Source organism: Ictidomys tridecemlineatus, chromosome 13 (genome assembly GCF_052094955.1).
Source record: "Ictidomys tridecemlineatus isolate mIctTri1 chromosome 13, mIctTri1.hap1, whole genome shotgun sequence".
NCBI classification, from domain to species: Eukaryota; Metazoa; Chordata; class Mammalia; order Rodentia; family Sciuridae; genus Ictidomys; species Ictidomys tridecemlineatus.
The window spans coordinates 44,982,785-44,999,115 of NC_135489.1; the positions used below are offsets into that span (position 1 = coordinate 44,982,785).

General features: G+C 41.4%; 1 long non-coding RNA gene across 1 annotated transcript in view; it reads right to left on the bottom strand.

The window, feature by feature from the left end:
• Positions 1-3,703, bottom strand: part of LOC120886223 (uncharacterized) — a 29,995-nt gene extending 26,292 nt beyond the window's left edge. Inside the window, exon 1 of the long non-coding RNA XR_005729025.2 lies at positions 3,067-3,703. This is a non-coding gene — a long non-coding RNA (uncharacterized LOC120886223). The remainder of the gene's footprint in view (positions 1-3,066) is intronic.
• Positions 3,704-16,331: the final 12,628 nt, after the last annotated feature.

Consider the following 16,331-nt stretch of genomic DNA (forward strand, 5'->3'; position numbering starts at 1 on the left):
ACTTTGTCAGTGGCAAGGAAATAATCATACAGAAAAACAAAATTCCACAAAGCTTCCACAAAGAGAAAATTGCAGAAAGGGTAGAGGCACTGCTTGGTTTCTACATTGCTGCTTGTAACAAACTTGATAGACTTGCCTGGAATGGTCTCCAATTTCTCATCTAAAAGGCTTTTTATTTGAGAGATTTTCAATGTAAGATTCATGGCCCACCCCAAGATGGCAAAGGGAAAAGGATACTAACTCTTTAATAATGCTGTTACTAAATCCTAAATGTGGCTTCAAAAAGCCATGTTATTAAGAACTTAATCAATGAAAATTCCTAATTCAGAGCACACAGAGAAGTAAAAGCTTCACCTGTCAGCATGGCAGTTAGATTCTTGGATTTGCTGTGTGCTCCTGTCATTCATTCTATTATCCAGTAGTTTTCAGATTGCATTTATCAGAACTAAGCTTTTCCTCATTCTTTAGGTCTCCTTTAAGGCACAGTTTTCAAACCACTTTGAGATTACCAGGGAGCATGTTCCTTGAACCATTGCCTTGATTTCTCTTCCGGTAGTTACTGGATACTGACTACAAAACACTGTGTTGGGTTCTCCACATGAGCTACCACTCCAACTCTGATAACCACAATTCTATAAGGGCATCAGGAAGATTTCAATAGTGTTAAATCTCAAGGTCACACAATGTTTTAGTCTTTTTTTCCCCACTACTGTAACCAAACAACAATTTTAGAGGATGAAAAGTTTATTTGGGGCTCACAGTTTCAAAGGTCTCAGTCCGTAGACAGTCAGCTCCATTAATCTGGGTCCCTATATGAGGCAGAATATTATGGCGGAAGAATGTGGTGGAGGAAAGCATCTCACAAAAGGAAGCAGAAAGAGACAAAGGACAAAATACAAACCCCAAAGGCACACTCACAGTGATCCATCACCTCCAGCCACACCCTGCCTGCAGTTACCATCCAGTTAATCCAGAGCAGGGGATTAATGCACTAATTAGGTTAAGGCTCTCAAAACCCAATCATCATTTCACTTCTAAACTTTCTTGCATTGTCTCACACATGAGTTTTGAGAAGACATCTCATATCTATAAGTCATAACACACAATGAGTACCAGACCTGCATTCAAACCTAGGTCTTCTAAAACCCATTCTTTCTCTGGGTGTCCCTCCTTAACATGAACTGTCACTTTCTCCATATGAAATGTCTCACCTCTTTCCAACCTCCCCTTCCAAAAAGGAGGTGGGAACCTATTCCAACACAATTCTTGGAGCTATACTTCAAGTTAACTGCTTCAGCTATATCACTTTCTACTTTGGGGGGGGGGTGAGTGGCAGGGTCAACTTCTACACATTGACAGCACCCCTTGAGAGCAAATGGCCTTGTTGTGTTGTGGAGAAGCCCAAGGGTACGTCTATTGTGGGGTGACCAACAGCTCACCAGTGAATTGCCTGCTCAGAGGGATAAGCCTCCTGAGAAATTAAAATCTAGAATAATTAGTGAAGAACAAAAGACAAAGTCAGAAAGATAGTTTCAAAATGTTGGAGCCCCTGATAGATCCAGCCCACCCAGGAGGTGGAGCTAGACAATTAGAAAATGGCTCCCCTGATTTATTCAAGCAGGGACATCAAAGGCAGGGGTAAGGTTTCAAGGGTGGAATCTTGCCTCCTGATGTCTTATGGTCAGCAGGTTGATTGGCATCTTGGCAAGTCACACTCATCTTAGAGAGGCTGTGCGGCTGGGTGGTTGTATCAGGTCACCCCATCTGCAGTGCTGGGTGGGACCTTTGGCAGAGCTTGAACAGGGCTCACAATGTGTCTGGGCAATCAACCAGAGGAAATGTCCACTGGAAGTCCCAAGACACCAGATTCTCCTATTGATTAGGCTGAAGTATGCCACTATCCCCACACAGCCCATGGATGGCTCTCAACACAGGTCTCTCTGGGTTCCTGACCAAGAGCTCTAGCCCTGTGCCCCTATATCTGGCCCTCACTCTCTCCTCCTTTCTACACATGGCTTCAGTATTTGCTACAGGATAGAATCCATGCACATTGTGTATGGACTCTACCCTGTTCTCACTTCCATCCTCTGGCAGATCACATTTCCCAAGCCAAAAATCAATGCACAGTGTTCTCCCAGTAGAACAGAATGTTTGAAATTGAAATAGAAATGGAAATGGAAAATCTGGGAATAAGGTTCCCCCTGTAATTATAATTGCTTGTTACTTGTGACACATATATCTGTAACTAAATATGTATCTGATTAGCCTTCCCTAAATTTTAATAGAAAAGTCAACTCTGTTTGTATATACACACATAGACTGCATTGTATGTTCTCCCTTAACAAAGTTGTCAATATTAAAGTACATTAAAGAAGACATTGACCACCAAGTATATTATAAAATACATTCCTACATTACAAAGTATAGCTTAAATCTCTCCAGCAAAACCCTACTTATTTATGATTATTAACCAAAAATCACATTATCCACTTCACTTTTATGGCACCTGGCATATTCTCACTGCTTGGCTCAATGTAACATTGGGTTGAATATTCTTCAACAGAATGAGATAATTCAAAATCATCAATTGGAAACAACTTACGGTTCCTCTTGTCGATTGTAGTTATTGGTTTGCTTAAGCAGAGATCCCAATCTATTTCATTCTCTGCTTTGTAAAGCAAAAAAATACAAATACAAATTTCAACAATGTATAAATTGCACACATAGAACATTTCACTCACAGGGCCCCTAATTGGTTCAAGAGTTTAGCCCAAATTTTTCGTAGACTTTTGGTGGTATTAATGTTGTAATTTCCTGCATGTCAGAAAGATCCAGAGATTAGACCATGGCATGTTAGGACTAATGGGGATTTTAAAGACCTTGATTTAGCAGTTTTTTGACAAAATCACTTTATCAGTGCCTGTTTTCTGGTTCTGCTGATTGTTCAAAGAAAACATCCTTGTGACGCACTGCTGAAATAGTGATTGTTGCAGTCCTGATGCTGTCAGCTACAAGTAACAGAAAACCCAATGAAATGAGGCTTCCACAATGAGAAAAGTGTGTTACCTGATGTATTAAGAAGTCTAGAGTTGGCCAGTTCCTGAGAGCTGGATGCTTTGTCGCTTTCCACCAGTCTTGCTCTGCCGAGTAGATACAGCCCTCCTTTATATTGGCAAGTTGACTCCAGCAATCCCTAACAGTACCTGCAGGCATGACATCCAAAAAGTAAGGCATCTTCCTGTGTTTCTCTTTATATATTTCAGGGGGAATATTTCCTTGAGACTTTCATGCAGTTGTCACATGATAGATAACATTTACAGGGAGCTTCTTTTTCCTCCTATAAATCCAATTTCTAAACAAATTCATTTCTACTAGGAAAGGGACGGTAGCTTTGAGATAAGTAATCCACAGCTTCTGCCACAGTTACCCCAATATAACCCATCACGCTCTATGTACCTTAGAATTGCTATGTGTTTGTTTACATCCGCTGAAACCCTCTTAATATCTTTATCTCCACAACATTCTCATGCATTCAGATTTTAAGGAAATCCACCCAACTTCTCAACATACTTTCCTTTTCTATCCTGAGCCATTTTTCTCCCAGGAACACTCAAAAATAACTAAACACAGAACCTTGTGTTATTTGTAGGCCTACCTGGGAATCACACCTCCCAAATCATACAGTTTTGGAAGGAAAATCTACTTGTTTTTGACCCTTCAGCAAAGTAATGCTTCCAGGCACCCACCCACTACCTATCCAGGAACAATGGAACAATGATCCATCCCAATATTTCCCAGCCCCAATTTTTTTTCAGAATATGCATTCTTATGAAGTTATGAAGATTAACTTTGTTCTATTTCGTATGATTTCTGGGCTCACAGATTCCTACCAAAGAGAACTAGAGGAAACGGCTCTTCTCTGACTCTCCTAACCAGGCTGGTGCAGCTGCCTCAGGTGTGCTTCATAGAACCTTCTGCCCCCTCCCCTACATCTGATTTGTTTCAGTCCTGAGTCACTTGGACCAATGGTTTTTCTCCTGGCCAAAATGAGAGCTGATTTTTCAATGTTTTCTTTTACTTTAGTCTTGGCCTCAGGTAGAAACATAGGATTTGACTGGTGAGACCATTACTGATAGCCAGGTGGCCATCAAAGAGGAGAAAAAAAAAAACTCATAGCAGGGAGTGTTGTCATAATCTATAATTTATAAACCCTGTCACTTTGTTAATTGCCCTTAGAAATTTATTATTGTTACCACCAGCAGCATTCACTGATGAGACACAGGTCAAAGCTCTCTCCAGCTGCTGGAAGAGAGAGATGTGCATGAGAGAGAAGGAGGTGTCAAGAGAAGCTCCCAGGAGCAAGGGTTTGAACTTCATTAGCCCTTTCTCCATCTTGTTTACACCTGTCGGTGAGCCACGCTTGCATGCACCCTAGGAAATTTCTACCTAAATCTGAACTGAGGAACAATGGAAGTCAGCATACTAGTGAGGTTACATGGAGAGCCTTATTCTGGAGGGCATGTTCCAAATCTTCTACCTGCATCCAGTTCTACAATGTGGGCTCCATATACGGGTGCTCCCCCCAAAATACTCAGGAATATGCAAATAATTCTTCTTGCTGGTTTCTCCCCTTTCAAAGCATTTCTGTTTTCTTATTAACCTCATCCCCAGCAGGCATGACATCAAGGGGCACTTGAATATTACATGCAGTGGAGACCAAGTCTCTCATAGGAGTCCTGGTGTTGCTTTGGAGTGGGAGACAAGGGTTGGGGAGTTGGAGGGGATGATGGGAGGGGCATATTAATTTTAACATGTCTTCGATAAGCCCATCAGTATTTGAGAACGCTCGCGAGTCACACTTTGGGGACCAAAGCCTTAATTATACAATATAATTGTTGTTAATGGAACGTGTACATTTCAACCCAGCAAGCTGGATGGTGTTTAATGCCAGCATGACATATCTCCCAAATCGTTGTCTTTATTTGTGTAAATAGGAGAAAAAGCAAAAGCTGCATCAGCCCGCTGCATAATGAAGAGGGAGGGGATGTGCCGCCTGTACTATGGTGGCCAGATGCTCTTTTATCTCTCTTCAAATCAACATGCAGAGCTGGTGGTCCTCAAATAGAAAGCATCTTTCCTCGGGGATGGCAGCACTGAACGTTTGGAATGATAACATTCTATAAATAAATAAAAAAGATTATTAAGAACACTGTGTAAATCTCCTCGTCAAATACCCCTTCAAGCAACCGTCATCAGGAATGCAGTGTGGTCCCCTAATCCCAGTGTATACAGACACACAGCATAAATACAGTATTTAACAAGCGCCCGAGAAGAAGCTGCACTCTTGCAATAAAGACTCATTCTGGAAGAATGCACATCCCCACACCCCCCCCCCCAGTCTCGTTTGGCTGCTCCCCGATTTCTGTTCTTGATTTGATTCTCCTGCCTGAATGAGACATCCACGCCCTGACCGAATCTCAGGTACAACCTCCTATTGAAATAGAACAGACAAACATTAACTTGGTTCCCACGTCCTTATTGTTCCGCCTGGGTGAACTCACGGGGTAGCCATTAGAAATCACATCACATTTGCAAACATCCACAGGCTTCCCTAAATTTTGACACTGTCACAGGGTTCAAACAGGATCAGAGATGGAGATGAGGGCAGATCTGATATGGGGTCTGTGAGGATCTTATGGGGTCTGAACCCTAGTGTGTGGTGGCTGGGTTTGACTTTGTGACTAATTCTCTCTGCTTGATCTATGTGTGTGTGTGTGTGTGTGTGTGTGTGTGTGTGTGTGTGTGTGTCTGTTTTCTGTGTCTCTCACTATTTCTTCCTGAATCTCCTTTTTTTTCTTCTTCTTCTTCTTCTTTCTGCCCTTGGGGTTGTTCCTCAATTTTATTCTTTGTTGTTCACTGTTTGGGATCTAGGATTGTAGATCATGGGCAGCACGAGTTTTGAGCTAACAGAGAGGGTGGCATTCTGATGGAGAGTACAGCCTAAACATCATGTCCTGGCTTTCTTTGTTGGCTTCCGGTGCATTATAACAACCTGCAATCTCCAGGTTTGGGGCTGCCAACAAATCAGTACCCCATTGTCTCCTCAGCCCACTTATCTGTCCAGGTCCAAGCCCTTGCAGATTCGGGTTAGAAGAATGCAGTACTTCTTCCTTGTTCCCTCAGCCTGAAATACAGAAACAAGCCACCCAGGCAGGGTCAGGTAGCTCTGCCAATTAGGGATCCTCTTGGCGAGAGCCCATTTCTCTAGCTGTCTTTTGCAGCATTCCACCACCCCAGCTTTGCTTCTCTCCAGGCTGGTTGGTGTGTGAGAGGGGAGAGTGGGCAGCCACAACCAGCAAACAACCTCAATCTACTCTTCCCTTCCCCTTTAACATCTTCCCTTTCCATCAAGCCTGCCTTGCCCTGGGTCTGCCAGGCACTCATATCCCTCCCCTGCCAGGTTCAGAGAGATGACATGATAAACTGAGGACACAACCCAAGGGGACTTCAGGAGGCTCCACTTCTAACTTGAATCCTAGGTTCAGGCCAATTTAGCCCCTTAGATCATCAGCTCACTGTTGATGAGGCCAAAGTGGCTCTGTAGCTGATAAGTTTCTCAGGAATGATCGATTGTCTTTCAACTCTCAGCAAGAGTTGGTTTGGGAGTGTCTTATTCCTATGATTTCTATGCCCTCCTTTGTTACACCCAAATGCTTAATAAAATGCAACGTAAGTTGAGCTGTACTGATTTGCCACACAAAATAACACAGACTAGATAACCTGAACAATGGGAAATTATTTTCTCACAGATCTGAAGGCTAAAATTCTAGATCAGGTGTCAGCAGATTTGCTTCCTCTGAGGCCTCTCTCCTTGACTTGTAGAAAGCTGCCTCCTTGTTATGCCCTCGTCTTTCTGCTGTGTGTATACCCCTGGTGTCTCCAAATATTGTCACAGTCTGAGTACTAGGAGTTAGGATTTCAAGGTAGGAATTTGGGAATCCCAAACTGGAACACTTGTACTTCAGATAGCATCCAAATTCTTACCAAAGTTTGCCTGAAATGAAATGGAAAACTTGTTTCTAATTCTCTGTTGATGTCATTGTGTTTTTCATCCCTGAACAATGACATTTAGTGACCAGTGCAGTGACTAAACAGGTGTGGGGAGAAGTAAATGCAGTAAAAAATCAGTTCCTAATGAATCCCATGGATCTTTGCAATTCAGCCGCTCCCAAGAAAAGTTTCCTCCCCCAGCTTCAAAATAAGAGTGGAGGTTTATCTGTGGTATTTTGTGTGGTTGGAAGGAGAGGGTTTCTTTGGTATGGTTGTTGTGCTCTCACAGTATTTTCTACATAGAAGTTTCTTTGAAAATTTTTAATTAATACATATGAAAAATTATGCATATTAATGGGATTCAGTGTGACATTTCTATACGTGCATACAGCGTGCACTAATAAAAGCCAGCCTCCCTTTGTCTAGCCCAGTCCACTCCCTCCCAGTGTCACATGTCATTATTCTACTTGCCAGCAAGACTCTTTTTAGCCTCCACATGAGACAAAACATGCGGGCCTTGTTTTGGGTGTCTGGCTTATTTCACTTAAAAAAATATATATATACACATATATATGTATGTCTTCCAGTTCCATCCATTGTACTGCAAATGACAGGATTACATTCTCCTTTAAGGCCAAATGATACTCCATGGTGTGTGTGTGTGTGTGTGTGTGTGTGTGTGTGTGTGTGTGTGTGTGTGAGACATTTTCTTTTTCCATTCATATGTTGATAGATGCCTAGGCTAAATTTCATGTCTTAGCTATTATGAATAGTGTGTATGGCACTTTCTTAATTATTAAAGGCTTTATTGATCATTGTTTATTATTTATATTTATTACTTTTTTCTGTAGCATTGGGAATTAAAACCAGGGGTGCTCTACCACTCAGCTGTCTCCTCAGGCCTTTTGACTTTGCAGCAGGGGGTACCAGGGATTGAACTCAGGGGCTCTCAACCACTGAGCCACATCCCCAGCCCTGTTTTATATTTTATTTTGAGACAGGGTCTCACTGCGTTGTTTAGCACCTTGCTTTTGCCGAGGCTGACTTTGATCCTCCTGCCTCAGCCTCCGGAGCTGCTGGGATAACAGATGTCTGCCACCATGCCCAGCTTCCTTTCAATTTTTTTTTTTTTTTTTGAGACAGGATCTTGTTAAGCTGCTGGGACTGGTCTCAAACTTGCAATCCTCCTGCCTCAGTCTCCCAAGTTGTTAGGATTACTCTTGGACTGTCATAACAAAGATTGCTTCTATCCAATTCTCTACAGGACACCTTGTGACAACTTGACAAATATATCAGTCTGCATGCAAGTTGAATTTGCAGAGAAAGAAGGGGAGACTTTGTGAAGCCATTCCCTTTTGACGAGCTTTCCAGAAGTGCACCCCTAGGTTTGGATCTTCATTTATTTCTCCCTTTAATAAACATGACCTGTCATTTGGAGTAAGTATGAGTAATGTAAATAAATAGGAAAATTACTGCTCCAGACCTCAATTAATTACACAAAAGCCATCCCCAAAGTGTGTCCCCATGCTTCTGTGCCTGATGGTTCAGCAGCTGCTCCAGGGGAGACAAGTCCCTGAGGTCCCTCTGGCCCTGGCCTTATTTGAGCCTGGCATAGTAAAGGATTTGAGGAGACCCAAAGACCCCACTGTTGGGCAAGGTTGCTTCGGGGGGGGGGCAGCTCTGAGACATAAAGACATTCTCATTTACTACAAACTGAATAGGAACTACACCCTTTGGTGTTCTCGGTCTCTGAGCCTGAGAATGATTTCTGAAAGTCACACAGGAAGAAGACATTTTGGTCAAATATGTTAGTAGTACACACACGTCTGTCTCTTCTTCCATCCATAACCAGACTGACATGGCAATGAAGGACTTACAGAGATATAAACCCACAAGCCCACAAGAATTGAGGAGGTCACAGCAGTGAAGGAGATTTTCAAAATATTTTGGCAGAAGTAAAGAGTGGAGGAGTAGCAATTAGCTGAGCAGAGTAGAAGAGGCTACAGCCTATGAACATCGTGTTCACCCACGAATCCTGGAGAGGCTGGGCCCTTGGGGACTGCAGATTTCTCCAGAGATGAGGGTGAAGCAGAGGCACTGTGGAAAGTCTGCATGGGTACTGTTCGTACCCAAGTGGGTGTGTCTCTTCCCCCATCCCACCCCAGCCCACCAAATACCAGGCCCCCTCATTGACCTCCACCAGCTCGTCCCCTGCTCCATCCTTTCCAAAAGGGCAAATATGTCCTCTTGAGAAAACTTACACCAGAGAAGCTCTGAAGTTAGCTAACATCAGGGTACAGGGCTGAAAACAAGACACCTCGTTGAAAGTCTATTCCAAACGCCCTTGATCTCTGCTCCCTGAACTGGAAAGTTCAGACATACACCTCCCAGGGAAGAGACAGAGGGAGGATTCTCCAAAGAAACTGACTGGCCTACTGAAAAGCCCCACAGAGACTCCATTTGAAACATTCTTCATCAAATAAGCCAGTTCATCTCCTGACAATACCTACTGAAGGACCAGCCACCTCATGTACAGAGTCTCCCATGAGCTTTTCAACACAGACATTCAAGGATCACGGGACATTTGAAGATGAGATGTCCTCAAACTAGAAAAAAGAGAACAAAACAAATAAGCTTTTTTTTTTCTTTTCTTTTTCTTTGCTAGGAAGACAGGTACAAAAGGAAGCAAAAAAAATATCTATAATGATCATCAGGAAGTTTTGAGAACATATTACATTCATGAAATAAGAACAGAATACAATCTTTTTAAAATTATAATCAGAAGGCAAAAAAATAGAAATGTAGTAATTAAATAAATAAAAGGCAAAAATATTCAATGGAACACTTGGAAGAGACGCTTGAATGACTCTTCTTGAAAAGTCAAAAAAAAAAATGGATGAGAGGGAGTAAAAGAAAATAAAAGGGCCTGTCCAATGTGTCCAACATCTCAAAATTCCAGGAAGAGAAAAGTTACAAAATACAAGAATGGAAATGACTCAATAACTGGTTAAACTTTTCAGAATTGAAAGACATGATTTTCCAGAGAGTATCCAGCACACTGTACTTAAAAAGAAACAGATAGCAAAGCCAACATGAAATCTCAGAATACCACAGACAAGAAAGATGTTAAGTTTGCACAGGTGAGAATTTAAAAATGAAAAATAAAAATGTCAGTGGGTCTCTAACTAGCAACATTGCAGCCAAACAACGATATAGCAAAGCCTCTGATTTTCTGAGGAGAAAAAAAAAAATGTTTTTGTCTATGTCTATACCAAACCAAACACTTAATCCAAAGAATTTTTTCAGATAAGCAAAAACTAAGAAAATATACTTCCTGTACACGCTTTCTCAAGAAGCTACCTGGAGTTGGTGATTCTCCAAAATTTCTTCCTAGTTCTCAAGGTAAAACAAAATCAGAATCCAGGAAATGAGAGAGGGGAAAGTGAATTCAGGACAAAGCAAGAGAAGGAATCCTCAGGAAACTGTTCAGTGGGCCTGAAAAGCAATGGCTGCAGACTTTAGGAGTCTGGAAAATTCCAGGGGAAAAATGTCTCCAAGTTGGCAGTGGGAGCCAAGTAGGCACATTCTAGAATATTTGATACATCAAATCTATGGAAAATAGCATGAGAGGCGTTTCACACAGTTGTCAGAGGAGTTGAGAGACATTAGTGATAAGTTGACAGAACACCTAACAAATGAAAAAAAAAAGCAATTATCACCACCATGACAGAAAGTAAACAGGTAATATCTAAAACAAATAAAAATTAGCAATATTAACAGGTTATCTAAAATGGGGTAGATACATAAGAAAAAGAGGTAAAAGAGAGAGAAATATTGCCAATACAGAGAGATTAGGAGGTAAGGAAAAGTAGAATAGAGATACTTCTAAGTTTGATTTTAAGTCTTTTGGTGGTAAATTCTAGTTATCCCTCAATATCTATGGGATTGGCTTCAGGAACCCCAGCAGATACCCAAATCCAGGATGCTCAAGTCACATATAAAATGGTATAGTATTTGCATATAACCTATACATATTCTCCCATTTACTTTAAATCATCTCTGTAATACTTATAATACCTAATCCAGTATAAATGCTATGTAAACAGTTTTATAATATTGTTTAGGGTATGATGAGAAGAGAAAACTGTGTACATGTTCAGTGTAGACACAATTTTTAAGAAATATTTTCAATCCAAGGTCGGCTTTGTTGTGGATGTAGAATCAGAGAATACAGAGGCCCACTGTACTTTAATAAATATAAAAATGATTCTAGATACATTAACATATAGAAATAGATAAAATACAGACAGGAGAATGGGCATGAAGGCGAGTTTGAGTAGTTAACAAGGAACCTTCTGTTGACACTAGAAACTGTCTCAGGCCCAGCCTGAGCCAGATACAGGTGCTACTTTGCTGAAAACAGAAGATGAGCATTGGGGAATCAGGCAGAAAGAAATTACTTTTTAGATTACGCAGGAAAGATTCTGGCTTGGAATGAGAAAAAAAAATCACATTGGAATTAAGGAAAATGTACTGGCTTCTGCGAGAATCTGGCAAAATAACCAGAGATGGTCACAAGCCAAGTATGCATTATTGCCCAACTGCAGGGGAGGTGACTCACATTGGATCCAGGTGACTGTGCCCCCTGGAGTTATGCAGGTGTGTGCACCAGCCCTACAGGGAGAGATTCAGGCCCTAAGTTTTACTTCTTAAACTGTACCTCAACTCTTTTAAATTATATTTGGTCATTGTATCTACCTGCATTTATATCACTGTAGCCGATAACTCTTCAGATGTTGAGGAGAAAAACAATTGTTGCTTTCAGGAATAGCATTGGTGTCTTACTTTTAAGAAATTTGCTTCAGAGGGAGATGAGGAAGTTCTTAAGACTCACAGATAATAGCAGAAGTATCAACACAACACAGAGCTGGGTTTCGTGAGGAGCATCACCACCATTTCCTAACCTAAGTGTGAGAACACAGGATGGTCACTGGCTTAAATGGATGTCAAAGATATTTCTTGAGATGAGGAATTTGGCTTTGCACTCCATGGCCTATTCCAGTTCTAAACTCTTTGCAATATCTAAATTACATTCTGCTAGAAGGGTATGGGTTTCCCTATAGGGTTGGGGGCCATTTCACAACAGTTCAGGTTTCTGCTCACGGGGCTTCTTCTTCATACCACAGAAGCCCACTCTACCGAATTTTCTATATGAGTTTTGAGTGAGGCCCAGGAAAACTTCCTCTTATGTTTTATGCTTCTGGTTTTAATAAATCCATGGTGAAAAGTTAAAACAAAATCCTCTACTTCCTGATCCAGGATCTCAGTGGAAAAGATGGTCACAAGGCATCCTTGGGAATCTCTCTGTTTGTTGTTCCCGTTGAGGGGGAAGGTGGCTAAAGAGACCTTTATCAAGGCAAGGTCATCCTGTAAGAGTCTTCCATAGGGTTGCTAAGGAAGTTCTCGTTGGTGGAAAACACAACACACAGTGTTTGTGAGTTGGCCTTAAACTTGAGCTCTAATTCTTTTGGTCCATGTCCTCTCTGCAGTTTAGGGAAGCAAACTTATTAAAAGTTGTACCCCAGCTGGTCAGCAGGCACTAGGGTAACCAAGATGTCTGCAGTCTGATTCCAAGTTTTCTTTTCAGCCTGATCTGCTTCACACAGGACCCAAAACGGCTGTGGTGTAAGCATGACTTATTTTGCATCTTAACCCTTTTCTCAAAATTCCAAGTCCCTGGGATGTTGAACTTTTGCTCTCTATTGGGGTACTTTGCACCTTTCCAGCCTAGAAACACTTTTCCTGACCCACTACCAACCCAGGACACCTTTCCTAAACCTCACTGGCTGAAGAGTTGACTCTGCCCGTTAAGTTTCAAGGTACTGACTTCACCTTTAGCGCTCCTCATCTATAGAAAATTTTTACCATTCTTCCTCAATTATCTTGAACATTGCTTGGGGCTTCTCTATCTTCACTAATATCACCAAACTATGAGTGTCCTAAAGCAGAAAGTCCATCTTGTACTTCTCAGTTTCTCTTAAAGCAGTTGGTGCACAGCATAGTAGTCATTAGGCCTTTATCTTATCATTACTGTTACTATTACTATTATTGAATAAGATAACGTTTCAACCAGAGACACCCACTACAGAGCACATGAAGAACACCTACTGTTTCTTCAACTCTAGAGTCATTTTTGTCCAACAAACCTAGTCACTCAACTTTGATGACCTTCAATACCAAAGGTCCAGAGTTCACTTCTTTTTGAATACAGTATCAGCGAACAGAGAAGGCAATGTATCAAGAGACACAATGGAGCTTGGTGGTTATCTCCGTGGGGGTCTCCATCCCTCCTCTGCAAAATTGGAATAACAAGAGAACCTATCTCATAATGTTATTCTGAAAATTAAATAACTTAATAATTGTAAAACTACAAACTGAACAATGTCTGCCTCATAGTAAGTATTCAATAAACACTAATGAATATTATTACTACTTTTTCTTTTAAACTTTGGTTCAACTCTTATTTGACTATTCTTTCACTCAGGGCTCTCTCAAATAGGAAAAAAAAAATCTCCCTGGTAGCTTTTAATCTCTTGTATGATTTCATTATATTTTAACAATTCTTGCTTGATGACAGAGTATCACAGAGGACTCTGAATGACAACCAGACAGATGGATCCAAGCCTCAGATGGGCAGATAAGACCACTCCTTGGCCTCCCTCATTCGCAAGCTCTGTATGAAGGATGGGCTTTTTCTCTTTGGCACAATAAAAACACTTGCAATAATGAATAGGAGATTTCTACAGGAACATAACTAGGAGTGTACCAATTGAATAAAATGAAGCATTTTTAAGTATGTGAGTGACTTCAAGACATCAGAGGTTCTTTGCACTGTGTTTTAGAAATTTTGAATCTCATACCATTACATATTTCTTAGGGTGCCTGTGAACACTGAAGTCTTAATACAGGAGGAAAACCTCTCTTTCACCAATGTTTCTGGTTGGCCTCTTACACCATCAGGGTGGGGGTGGGTAGGCTGCTCCTGAGGGAAACCCCTCCTAGGCCACAGTAAGGCCTGAGATTCATGCATCGAATCCCTTCTCGCGCTAGAGGTAAGATATTGAGGGGTTCCCCCTGAAGCCCCCCCTCTGGTAAGCAATCAGGTAGAGGGGGAGACTGCTAAGGGCTGGGGTCAGTGTGTCTCCAGGCTGAAGCCCTGTCCCAGGTGCCACTTTGTTGACTTGCCCAGCAGTGAGAAAAATGAGAAAATAGTTACGGGCTCAGAAAGTCACAGTATTCATCCAAGAGTCTGGAGAACCATTTGCTGCCATGTTGACCACCTAGCTATTTGTTCAACTGGCCAGGAGAGAAGTTTATATACAGGTGGAAGATCTGGGAGGAGGGGAACAAAAGAGGGAGAGCCTCAATATTTATATTCTCTCTCTCTTTCTCTCTCTCTCTCTCTCTCTCTCTCTCTCTCTGACACAGATTGAGAGAAGAGAGAGAAAGGAGGGAGGAAAGGAGAGAAACTAAGAAAAAAAAAGTGAGAATTTGAAAAACTCGAGGGGCAATAAAGCAGAATGGGCCCTGGGAAGCCCCGCACAGGGTGACAAGCCACGCAGCAGCCATTGTGTGGAAGGGCTCTGCCGACTGCGCTCTGCAGCAGGCAGCCTGCAGGCCCTGGAGCTGTGGAGCATGCGGCAGCTGTGCCTGCCTCTACCTGCTGCAGCCGAGTTCCGTCCTGAAGGTGCCCCAGAGGCTGCGTCTCCATGAACTGCCAGGGCAATTGATAAGTCGTTGGTCGGGAAGTGGGGACGTTTACAGGTTCAGACCTGAAGCTCGGTCCTTAAAATGAATTGGAAGCATCTGGCTGTTTTGCTGTTGGTAGGTAATGATGCAGCCGCGTCCCACACCCAGATGTGATTCTACATTGCTGCAGCTGTTCTGGTGGGAGTTTCAACACCCAAAACATCTGCTGCTGGGACTCTGTGGTACCATTCGCACTCCATCTCTCTGGGTTCTTATTCTTTTTCCCAGAAAATGTAGTTTCTTTCCGCTTGGTATTATTCTGTTTTCCAAAGGTGTTATTCCCAGCAAAGGGATGCCCACCATATTCTATGTAACATGGAAGAGAAATTCATATCATCTTCAAAATTCACAGCCCAACTGAGGGGGTGTGACACTAATTAGTTTTATGAGGTTTGATGAGATAGAACATTATAACCAGGCAAAGACTTCATTGTTTATGACACACTTAGAAGAAATGGCTGTAATGAAGTCACTTCTGTATGTTAAACACATTGGGCAGGGGAACACCTTTAAATTTGAAAATGTTTATCTCTGGGATATTTGTCTGCATCATCAAACTGCATGCATAAAGCTCTCTCAGTACTGCACATTTCGCAGATAAAAGAGTCTTTTAAAGCATGAGACCCTCAAACATTTTAGGTGATTTATAAACTCACACCATCGTTCTGAAGATCAACAGGAAATGTCAAGCATCATAAAATAGTCACATACTTTGACCCAGCAGTTTCTGGGAATTTATTGTAAAAAAAAGAAGATCTTTTATATGGAAAAGGCTTATGTGTAACTATGCTTATCATGGGATTAATTACAGTGAAAATGGTTTTGATCTATTGTCCCAAAATACGGAAATAGTTAAGATAATGGGGTGTCTCTACTTCCATAGGATACAAGGAAAATCAATGTGAAGAACTGAATAGTTCCAGCTGCTCAGACAGCAATTAAAAGGATATTTACTGATGGTAATAATAACATGGGAAAACACGTTTGACATATATTAAGTAAAAAAGCAAAAGGCAAACTTGTTTGCACATGATACTTAGAATATTACCAAAACTCGCCATTTGAAAATAACCCAAAGTAATAGCTCCAAAATAAGAATAGCTATCGTGTGTTTGAGTGATAGAATTATGAGCAATTTTCTTCTTTTTTCTACTTTCCTAATTATTTGTGGTTATATTATTTGAATCAATTAAAAAAAAAACACAGAAAAGTGGGTCCTTACAGGAAAGGACATGGGATCTGCCAAAGTAAGTGAGTTTGGAAAAAGAGTAAGACCAATTCAAATCAAATCCAATGTCATCAAAATCTGGAGCTAGCAGGCTGCACCTAGAGACCTATTTCCCACATTGCAACCCCAGCTTTCTGCCTATTTTATCCAGTGTTTTAAGGAATCCTTCACCTGAGATGGTTGAAAATACAGTGATAGACTATTTAAAAAAAAAAAAAACCCTGCTTTTTATGAAAGCTTATGA